General features: G+C 41.2%; 1 protein-coding gene across 1 annotated transcript in view; it reads right to left on the reverse strand.

Moving 5' to 3' along the window:
* The window catches only part of IGF2BP3 (insulin like growth factor 2 mRNA binding protein 3), a 138,902-nt gene that overhangs the window by 35,899 nt on the left and 90,669 nt on the right, over positions 1–12,334 (reverse strand). The gene's annotated exons all lie outside the window — the stretch shown is intronic.

Genomic DNA, 12,334 nt, shown 5'->3' on the forward strand with positions numbered 1-12,334 from the left:
AAAAATAACTGGGGTTTGGACCTACAGAAGTGAGGGAAGGGCCCCATAGGGAGCATACGGTGGGTTTTTCTCTTCTGCCTCTCCCGAGGTCCCTGACTTCGAGCTGATTTAACCAAGAAGTATAGGGGCTCAGCAAAATATTCAAAGCTACAGCTGCTGGTCCCTGAGGCTGGAGGACAAAGAAGCATGTAATTCCCATACACACACCACCAACACATCATCACACTTCCTCCTTGTATAGCAAGTCACAAGACAAGGGCCCACGTTAAGTTTTATCTTTAAGATATTCCTTTTCAAAGAACTTCCTTTCACAGCTGGAACAGATGTATCAGAACAGACTACTCTCAAGGCAGGCTAGCAAAATGAAGAAAGATATTCTGCCTGGAGTCTTGAACTACAGACTAATCTAAGTGGTTTATCAATTCTTGGGACAGTAGAAAGTATAAAAAGAAGTGTCTGTGCTGTCAGTCTTCTAAGCCTACACTGAGTTGGAAAAAGTAGAGTTGGAACTATCTTTCCCACAGCTTCATTATTGCACATGCATGTTATTCTAATGAAAGGCTGTTAAAACAGCAACTGAATTTTATTACAGTATAAACTGCAGGTATACATCTCATCCATGTAAACCAAATTCAACTGTCATTCGCTTCCAAGAACTGTAACAGGTTTTTCTTGAAAAGTAAAACAAAATAAACTTCTATTGATTTTTACAGTGAACCATTTACTCATCAATTTAATTGCAAAATTTGAAGGACAGTCCCTTGAGAATGTTTTCTGGCCCCCAGGACACAGTAAACCATTAAGAAACTCACTAAATAAGTTTTTATGGTAATTTCCTACTAAACTTTAAGCAAATTCTTCTAAAGCAATGTTTATCTTAAGTGGTACCTTTCAGGCTTTTATTTTGTCTGCTGAGTCCAGATTGAAATCTATAGCAAGGTTTGTCTGGAGATGAACTTTTTATTTATTTATTTTTCCATTTTAAATAAGGTTAACACCTATTTGTGAATGGAATGGTTAGTATTTTCATAGGTAAGTTTTGACATAGGGAATGTCCTGTGGGTGAGGTCTAGAAGCACACTGATCTTTGTCTCAAATTATAGCTACTGCTTAAATCATAAAGCGTAATTTTTTACTTTTAATTCAGAACACTTAACTGACTACATAAAATTTCATTTGTCTGTCTCAGCCATTAGAATGCATGCTCGGCATGAACAGGAAGTTTTTGTTCACTGTACTAGCCCCAGCACCTAAAATATACAGGCAGAAAATGACATTCAAATAGTTCATAAATAAAGTGAAGCATTCTCAGGGGGAAACACTAGTATAGCTTATTAGGAACAGTACTCTTTGTCACAGTGCTCACCTGTTTTAGAGGTAAGTCTGCCGTGCATGTAATGTTGATAAGAGACCTAATTTATAAAGGCCAAAAAATAGGAAACCTTTCACAATGCCATGCAAATAGATAGTACGCAACACGTAGTGCCTTTAAAAAAATTTAAACAGCAATCTACTTATATTTTTAAAACTAAAAAAAATTTTTAATACCAATAAATGTTTTCTGTGTAAGTTAAAAAATTCTAACAAGGTGTTCATTCCAACTTAAATAATGAAAGCAGCAGGAAAGGTACATCTACCATTTAAAATTTAGCTTTTAAATGAAAGCCACTCCAATAGTAGAGCTTTACGAAATTGGGGTACCTTGAGGGGCAGGGGTACGGAGGCAGCTAGAGGTGGTGGAGGAGGCGTGTAGGAAGTAGGGGGTAAGTGCCAATTTAATAGATGTTAATTTAAATAAACATCATTCTTAATTCTTCCTAAAAGCAATTTGTTCACTAAATACGTTAGTCTCCACGTAGCTTACCTTACACTACATTAACTTTTACTACTACAGAGAAAAGAGCACAGAAGTTAAATACCCATGATTTATAAACAATGTAGACTAAACCTACAATAATGCTAATGAAACTAATGCCTCCAGAAGGCCCACTGGCAAAGTGATATATGAATTATATATACATTGAAATATGTATACACACAAATAGACATATTTATATGTGAATATATATATACACACAGACACAATTAATACAAGTAAAATTTTAACTTGAAAAAAAAAACAGAAAATGTCCATCAAATTTTTCACTGCATGTATTATATATAAAGTTTAGTATGTTCAAATAAAATTGCTTGTAAGAGTTCAACATTCTAAGTAATAATAAATGCTATTGGTTGTCAACTGTCCCATGTGTAAAATCTCTAGAAATTAGAAACTACAGTCCTATACACTAAAAATGGTAATTTTATTGTATGTAAATTAGCATCCCCATTTCCACAGCACCTTAGCTGACCTAATCCTCGAGGTGAAAGCAATGTCATTTTATAATCTCTTCACCGATCTTTATTCTCCCACTACACTAGTGATTATTGACCACAGTGATGTGATTATTTGTCAGGTGTGTCACAAGTAACTTATTCCTCACAGTTATACTGGCTTCCATACTCCAGATAATTTATAGGTGTATGATCATAGACTCCAATCCTCCTTATTGGACACATGTGTTTTAAAAGATGATGGGACAGTGTTGGTCATTACAGTCCAGGCGCCCCCTTCCGTGTGGCCCCTCCACACAGGGCTGCACTCGCTTCTAAACTTCTTAAGGGAAGGGACCATGTCCTAGTGACCTGTGAGCCAAACACTGAGGAACAAAAAAAAGGTAAGGGAGGGGTTAAAAAGAAGCCACAGAATAGTTTTGGTCCTAAGAGCAAAGGAAACAAATTCCAGGTTCATTTAAAAGTCCATAGTGGGCTTCCCTGGTGGCGCAGTGGTTGAGAGTCCGCCTGCCGATGCACGGGACACGGGTTCGTGCCCCGGTCCGGGAGGATCCCACATGCCACGGAGCGGCTGGGCCCATGAGCCATGGCCGCTGAGCCTGCGGGTCCGGAGCCTGTGCTCCGCAACGGGAGAGGCCACAGCAGTGACAGAGCCGCGTACCGCAAAAAAAAAAAAAAAAAAAAAGTCCATAGTAACATAAACAAGTAGGAATTTATCATGAATTCATATAAAAAAGATGTAGACGTGGAAAGTCACAAGCATTCTAAAAACCAGTAAAATTAAAATTAAAAGCAGGATATTTAACACTCTCTTGCCCCAGCACACCTTTCACTCATGCACACGCACACACATACACACAGACCAATGACCTCCTGAACACCAAAACCAGACTCAGACTTCGAGGAGGGGTTACAAGAAAGAAGTCATCCTGCCTATTCCTCATTTCAGCAGGAGCATGAGAAAAGCCATCGGAGATGAAGGGAGCTTCCTTCAAATACAGGTCAACACATTATACAGAAACAGGAACCAGCTGTTGCCAGATATGGATAAAATCATCCCGGGAACTTTGTTCTTTTACATCTACCTATAGAAGACCAGCTACATTAATAAACAAAGAACAATTCTATATTGCACGTCCCAATAGCATTTCTAATAAATAATGGTACAAATTTCAAATACAAGGTAGTTTTTAGAAATATCTACCTTAATGTAGATTTTTATACAATGTTACCATTATAATTGGATAACATTCAAACCATTCCCTCTGAAAAGGACTTTCAACTCAAGGAGGTCAACGTACACACACCAGATCCCTGACAACCTCACAAGCCATGTTGTACACCATCTTCATCACCAATTGAGCCCAGAGGGAGGGAATTCCCTGGCAGTCCAGTGGTTAGGACTCCACACTTTCACTGCCGGGGCCCGGGTTCAATCCCTGGTTGGGGAACAAAAATCCCACAAGCCGCACAGCACGGCCAAAAAAAAAAGAAAGATAAAAAAACCACCCAGGGAATCTCAGCCTCCAGTTTAACACACAGACCTTCCAGACCTCACAACTTTCTAGTTATCCTCAACTTTCACAAGTTACATCCTCTAACACGGGGAGGAGACTATAATTTAGGATTCCATAAAATCATGTGATCAGAGCGACCAAGAGAGAGAACAGTCCAAGCTACCATCCACTCACACAGACCTCAAAGTCACAGAGAAAGATGAACACCAGAAGGGACCCTATTCAGGCAATGCTTGAGACCTGACACCTGTGCCCAAGCCCAATATTGAATCCCTTTCTCCTCTGCTACTGCGTTTTACTGTAAGAGGCAACACCATCTACAGTTATGCACACCAGGAACGTTGCATTCAACCTTGTTAACTGCACCTGCATCTCCCTCAAGCTGCTTTCTCTTCTGCCACCACCCTAGACCAAGCCTCCAGCATCTCTCTCTGGACTACGGCAACATGCTCCTGAGTTGTCTCCCATATTCATTTTGTTTCTAATTGTTCTCATAACAGACTAGCATCATCCAGGGTCACAGCCACTGGCTACGTGTGGCTATTACGCACTTTAAATGTGGCTAATCCACAACTGAGATGTGCTTAAGTGTAAAACAAACTGCAGACTTTAAATACTTAGTACAAAAAATATAAAATCTCAATTTTTAAAATATTGATCACACATTAAAATTGTAATATCTTAGATATACGGCATTAAATAAAATATTATCAAAATTAATTTTCACTTGTTTTCTCTCTTGCTTTTTTAACATGGCTTCTAGAAAATTTTAAACTACCCAATAGAAAGCCTGAATTAGCTTTCTATTGGATAGTATTGGGCTAGACGGATTTTTAAAAGCTGAGCTAATCAACTCATACCCTACTGTAAACTCTAAGAACTTCCCTTTGTATTTGGGATAGGATCCAAAGTCCCTAAAGACGACCTCCCAGGTGGTCCAGTGGTAAGATGCCTGCAGGTTCGATCCCTGGTCGGGGAACTAGGATCCCACATGCCACATGGCGCGGCCGAGAAAAAAAACCAAAAGCAAAGTCCCTAATGAGTGCCCTGAAGGCCCCCTGTGACCTGCCCATCATCTAACGGCACTCTCTCCTCTCCAACAACACTGGCCTTTTTTTAGTAATAAATTATGAGTGATAACATTTGAGTGCTTTCTAGTAGCAGCACTGTCCCAAATGTTTAATCTGTTTTAACTCAGTTAAACCACACAAATCCTGTGAAGTAACGTCCTATTTTATAGATGGGTAAGTTATGACATGGAGAAGTTAAACAGTATTTCAACTTGGATAGATAGTTAAGTGATGGAGAAATGATTTAAACCCCAGCTGTCAGATTCCGGAGCTCACACTCTTAACCACTTGGTCAAGTAAGCTACCGAATTTCCCCACACAATTAGAATAAAATACAATGGTACAGACTGAAAGCAATTTAACCCTTACTTTGCTGCAAGATCAAAATCATCCTTTCGTAGGCAAAGAACTTTATCAACTCCCAGGGTCAGTAAACTTCCCCACCCATGTTTCAAGTGCTCAAAAGTTTATTTTTATGTTCCTCAATCAGATGAAGATATTAACCAGCATTAACTTGCTCTATATCTTACTAACAGAAATAGTGGCTTAAAAAAAAACCACTCTAAATAATGCAAAGTTAGGGTACCTTTTGACTAGGTAATAACTTCCCAACCAGTTATTCCACCAAGTGCTAAAAGAAACCACTGTCAGTTTGGTGGGTCTCTCCACATATTTTTAGAAGTATGTGTATCACATGAAAAAATGCTTAGGGACTTCCCTGGTGGCGCAGTGGTTAAGAATCTGCCTGCCAATGCAGGGGACATGGGTTCGAGCCCTGGTCCAGGAAGATCCCACATGCCGCAGAGCAACTAAGCCTGTGCGCCACAACTACTGAGCCTGCGCTCTAGAGCCCGCACGCCACAACTATTGAGCCCGTGTGCCACAACTACTGAAGCCCGCGCATCTAGAGCCCGTGCTCCGTAACAAGAGAAGCCACCGCCATGAGAAGCCCGCGTGCAGCAACGAAGAGGAGCCCCTGCTCGCCGCAACTAGAGAAAGGCCACGCGCAGCAACAAAGACCCAACGCAGCCAAAAATAAATAAATTAATTTTTAAAAAAAAGAAAGAAAAGATGCTTAAAACCATAAGTCATTAAGGAAATGCAAATCAAAATCACAATAAGATACCACCTTCATACCCACTAGTATGGCTATAATTAAAAAAAACAACAGGGCTTCCCTGGTGGCGCAGTGGTTGGGCGTCCGCTTGCTGATGCGGGGGACACGGGTTCGTGCCCCGGTCCGGGAAGATCCCATATGCCGCGGAGCGGCTGGGCCCGTGGGCCATGGCCGCTGAGCCTGCGCGTCCGGAGCCTGTGCCCCGCAACGGGAGAGGCCACAACAGTGAGAGGCCCGCGTACCGCAAAAAACAAAAAAAAAAACAAAAAAAAAAAACAACAATGAAAATAAAATGTCTTGGCAAGGATGTAGAAAAATTAGAACTTTCATACATTGCTGGGAGGAATGTAAAACAGTGCAGCCTCTATGGACAACAGTATGGCAGTTCCTCAAAAAATAATAATAAAAAATAGAATTACCATATGATCCAACAATTCCACTTCTGGTACCTACCCAGAAGAACTGCAAGCAGGGACTCCGAGATATTTGTACACCTATGTTCATAGCAACATTATTCACAATCACCAAAAGGTAGAAGCAATGTAAGTGGATAAATAAAATGTGGCAGGGGTTACCACTTCCAACAGCTACAAATTACTAGAGGAAAGGGGGAAGACACGAGTTCAAAAGTCTGAGGATGATTCCAACATAATTCTGGGTAAAGGCACTAATTAAGAAGTGACTTATCTATCTTTTTCAACCCAAGGCAAAAAGAGCATGCTGGAATAAAAAGTTGCCCATGTCTTCTCTTCCCCTCAATCTCTGCCTCCATCCTCATTAAGATAAGTATCAGAAGACCAATTTCCCAGTAATTTCCTTAAGCTTCTAAGTGCTTGCCTGCACAAACGCCCTCTAGGCCCTAGGAAGGACCCTGGCAATAGATCATACAGTTAATTTTTCTTCAACTTGCAAAAGGAATATATATGGTGATTAAAATAAACACAACAGACCACTGTCTATTTCCACCTGGAATGCACCTCTGTCACATATCCCCTCGTGGAGTGTGCGGGAACAGAAGCAAGCACTTGGGGGATCCAGTTAGAGGGAGCTGGTTGGACAGACACTGAGTCTGAGACTAACAGGACAGCCTAAGGTTCACCATCATACAGCTTATGGTTAACTTTATTTTTTTGTTTTTTTGTTTTTTTTTTTCAGTATGCGGGCCTCTCACAGCTGTGGCCTCTCCCGCTGCGGAGCACAGGCTCAGCGGCCATGGCTCACGGGCCCAGCCGCTCCGCGGCATGTGGGATCTTCCCAGACGGGGGCACGAACCCGCGTCCCCTGCATCGGCAGGCGGACTCTCAACCACTGCGCCACCAGGGAAGCCATGGTTAACTTTAAATTGCTAGCTTCCAGAAAAACTCCTACCACCCTATGCCACCTCACCAGACATCTGACCCAAAGTGTGCAGGGCTAGAAGGTGTGGATCACGTGGTTCACAAACGCACCTACAGCCCCCCTCTTAGACCTATGTAGTAAGTGGAGGAGAAACCAGGTTTGGGGTATATGAAACGAGAAACTAGCCAGTGGAAAAATTTTCCAAGCATCAAGAATGTAAAACTGTAAGCAGAGGATCAGGTTCCCATTTTGTCTGTTCGAAATGGAAGGCCTCTCCTGTAGGAATACAGTACATGGTGCATTTTATGTTTAAAAAAAAGAAAAAAAAATTTTTTTTCTTATTTCGTGGGGATGAGTAAAATAAAACTTTTCAGAATTCCTGTGGGGGGGGGGGAAGAAGTGACTTATCTAAATGAGGTGAAAAATATCCCAAACTGTAGTGGCCTCCAAAAGTGATAGCAGACCATCCCACTGCCCCCATTAAAGCTTATTTAAAAATAAAAGACAACAGCGTCTGGAGAAGAAAAATAAAGAAAGGGGTTGGTTCCAAAGTAAATACTGATAAAAATATTTGCCCATAAGAACTAGTCCTTCAAATGTGCAGCAGTTATTCTACTGGGCTCCATGGGGCCTTATAATAACATATCTGGAAGTGATGAATGGGTAAACGATACGTGGTACACTCATACACTGGAATATTATCAAGCCATAAAAAGAAATGAAGTACATACTACAGCATAGATGCACCTTGAGAATATTATGCTAAGTGAAGGAGGCCACGTATTGTATAATTTCATTTACATGAAATATCCACAGTAGGTGAATCCGTAGAAACAGGAAGATTAATGGTTGCCAGCGGCTGGGAAGAGGGTGGAAGGGAGGAAGGGCAGTGACTGTTAATGCCGTGAGTTTCCTCTTTGGGATAATAAAAGTGTTCCAGAATTAGTGGTGATTCCTACCTAACCTTGTGAATACACTAAAAAACACTGAATTGTATGCTTCAAAGAGGTGAATTTTATGGTATGTCAATTACAGCTCAAACTTCCAATAAAGAAGAAAATGTTTAAGACATGACAGGATATAAACTTAGACATGAGCCAACCTTGTAGGAAAGCGCCTATCATACTAGACTGAACTGAGAGTCTAACATTACAGTGTAACCGTTGGGAGAAAGGTTTTTTTCTTCTTTCCTTGTGACTTTCTAAATTTTCTACAATGACCATGTAATTTTGCAATCAGGAAAAAAAAAATGAGATCATTAAACTGGATTATATTGGCCTTTACATTGTTTTCCAAAAAGGTAATGCCAAGAAATGAGGGTCAGGAATTCCCTGGTGGTCCAGCGGCTGGGACTCCACGCTTCCACTGCAGGGGGCACGGGTTTGATCCTTGGTTGAGGAACTAAGATCCCGCACGCTGTGCAGTACGGCCAAAAAAAAATAAAATAAATGTGTGTTCTCCTCTCCTATTCTTAAGGCTCTCACTGGACACTGCTGGAGTAACAATTAAACCAAAAATTGGTTAATTCCTTAATAACCATCTTTAAAATGGAACATATTTTTGGTTCAACTGAACAAATGGCAAAGCCAAACACATTAATTATTTGGGGACTGGGCAGAGGAAGGAGAGATTCTAACCACACCAACCCACGTAGCAGCCCTGAACCAGTAGTGCTAAGACAAGGTCAGGGTGCTAGAAGAGAATGGCCTGGGGACAAAAGTCAAGTGGAATCCCTTCCCTCCACTGCTACGTGTTTCCTGTGACAGACATGCATGTCATAAGTTTAGTTGCTTTTGAACAGTGGTGTGGACAAGTCATCAGAGCGTTGTCAAACTAGTGACAAAAGCAGCCCATACAAATGTCCTCGACATTTCTCCATTCTGAAATGCACTGGTCAGGTGGGGCAGGGGGATCCACCAGGGTGTCCTCACACCCATTGCTCTCAGTCTCTGGTAGTGTGTGTTCAAAATCAAGGCTTTACTTGGAGCCCAGCCATGTATTTGCTATATTTAAAAACTGCTAATTAAGCTCTTGAGTATTGCTTTTGGCACCAAATTCTACTGCACAAGCTTTTCATCCAGATCCCATGCCTCAGACTGTAACATGATCCTGCTTCATGCTGTTTAGAAAAGATCTGAGCACCAACTTGGAATAGCACCTATTACTGATAAATTGGGACTGGAAGTAGACATGCTCAAGTAATTGTAAAGGTTTTAATAAGTAGCAAAGGTCCATCAATAAACAAGGAGAAGTTATACTTAGAGGAAGACAATTTAGCTAACTGCAAACTTTTCAGGAAATCAAGTCTATAAAATAGCAAGCTCACCTCTTAGAGGCTCTATTTAGTCACCAACCAAATTTACCTCGGGTTTTTAAAAGATCTTGGGGGTCCGGGGTGGGAGGTTGGGAGGGGATCCTCAATTCTCTGATCTTCAAACTCCTCCTTGCTTCCTTCTTCTACTGCAGAGATTCCCAGAGTCCTGTCTACAATTCACCACTCCCAGCACATACTTGGTTTGGAAACTGTATGCCCTGCGGCTTCCACTTGGTCGCTTCAAAACATACCTCCACGTACTTGCTGTCCTCATGGCAACTCCGTGTCTTTGTTATCGCTCAATGAATCGAAATCTTATATGGGTGTATTTCAGAAGCAAAACCATGGTCAGCTCTCCACATCCTAGTAGCAAGGGATGCTAAAAATTTGAGCACCAATTTCTAAGATGGGTTGGAAGATTCATAACCTGGTGATTTGCTCAAATACAGAAAAGCTATTTCAAAATTCATACTCAGCCACGAATACAACAAACATAGCCACTACACTATGAGATTTTTAAATTTAAAACCCTTGAACTTCCCCATGTCTCTTAGGGGAAAAAAAATCCAGGCAATTTAATATGGTTCCAAACATTATCACGGGGCTTCCCTGGTGGCACAGTGGTTAAGAATCCGCCTGCCAATGCAGAGGACATGGGTTCGAGCCCTGGTCCAGGAGGATCCCACATGCCGCGGAGCAACTGGACCCATGCGCCACAACCGCTAAGCCTGCGCGCCACAACTACTGAAGCCCACGTGCCACAACTATAGAGGCCCGCGTGCCTGGAGCCCGTACTCCGCGATGGGAGAGGCCACCACAGTAGGAGGCCCGCACACTGCAGCGGAGAGTAGCCCCTGCTCACCGCAACTGGAGAAAGCCCACGTGCAGCAATGGAGACACAACACAGCCAAAAATAATAAATAAATTCATTTTAAAAAAAAACATTATCACGTATTGCTCTCCAACCTCATCTCTCATCTAATCCCAACTAATTCCTTAATAACCATCTTTAAAATGGCATTTTGGTTCTTGTTATCCTCTAGAATGCAATCCCTGATCACTCCCAGTCTTGGTTAACCCCCTGTACTGGGTTGAAGAGTGTCCTTTAAAAATTCACATCCACCAGTACCTGTGAATGGGCTCTAATCCAATGACTGGCATCCTTTTAGTAAGAGGAAAAACTGGACACACAGACACACACAAGGGGAGCACCACATGACCACCTAGGTAGAGAATGGAATGATGCAACTACAAGCCAGGGAATACCCATGATTGCTGGCAACCAGCAGGCGCTAGGAGAGAGGCTCGCCAGCACCTTGATTTCAGACTGCTACCCTCCAGAATTGTGAGAGATCACATTTCTGTTGTTTTAATCCTCCCAGTTTGTGGGAATTCAATACAGCAGCTTCATGAAACAAATACACTCCCCATCCTCAACAGTAAACACCTTGTACTTAACTCTGGGTCTTGTCTTTACTATAATAGGCTGATTATCTGTCCATGTTGGAATTAGACTCTACCTCAGTGCTCTATCTTGACGAGGACTTAGCACACAGTTACAGACTTTGGAAATCCAACACGGCAACAGAGAACCCATGTCACTGGCAGCTCTATGTACACACGATAACTAACCTTCAAATATTCTTTCAATTCTTCACATAACATTAGCACATTTAATCATCCAGACAACTGTCAAAAGCAGATAATAATCCTGTTTTCAAGATGCAAAAACTGAGATTCTAAGAGGAGAGGCCACATGCCCAGTCAGAGAGCAAGTACATGTGGAGTCAGGATTTAGAACCCCCCCGCAACTCTAAAGCCAGTGCTCATTACATCACACCATCCATTTCTCAGAAGGCCACCATCTCGAATGGAAAATGCTTCTTCAAAAGCTCTTCACAGTAACATGCAGGGAAGAAAATTGATAAATGTAGAAACTGGTGGACAGGCACAGGGGGATTCATTATATACTCTCTACTTCTATATGCTAATATATAAGCAGAGAAAATATCAAAGTTCTTCATACTCATTGAAGTGATGCCTGAGTTTTTAAGTCCAATTCAAAGTATCAGTACTTCGCAACAATTTTAACAATCCTTGGGCAAAGGTATAATATTTGTACCATTCATTAAAACTTCAGTATGTAATAGACACTACCCAAGTCATTATCTCTGAATACACCAAGGACAGATTCATAGAAGAGCTGCTTCTCTGAATTTCGGAGAACAGGGAAGACTTTCTGAGTAAAATAAAACTATATCTCACCAGATTTATTTTTTCCAAGATTAAGTTTCCCAGTATTTCAACTATGCTCTAAGAAAAATGTTCTCTCATTTTTTTTATACTCTACAGACCAAAAAAAAAATTTAGTTTTTCAAGCAGTTTTTCTAAAATTAAAAAAAAAAAATCATGCACTGTATCTGTCAGAATTTAAATCATGACCAAAAGTTTAGCTTAAATTCAAATTCACTCATATCACAACCAGTGCATCATCTGTCATCTCAGTAATTATCCTCCCACCACGTTCTATACAATTGTTCTATTATAACCTCTACTGTGAAATGAAAAGGCCCTACTCATTAGTGATACCTCAGATAAATATAAGGATCAAGGGAGCTCCCTAGTGGCGCAGTGGTTAAGAATC

Source organism: Orcinus orca, chromosome 9 (genome assembly GCF_937001465.1).
Source record: "Orcinus orca chromosome 9, mOrcOrc1.1, whole genome shotgun sequence".
In the NCBI taxonomy this organism is placed as follows: Eukaryota; Metazoa; Chordata; class Mammalia; order Artiodactyla; family Delphinidae; genus Orcinus; species Orcinus orca.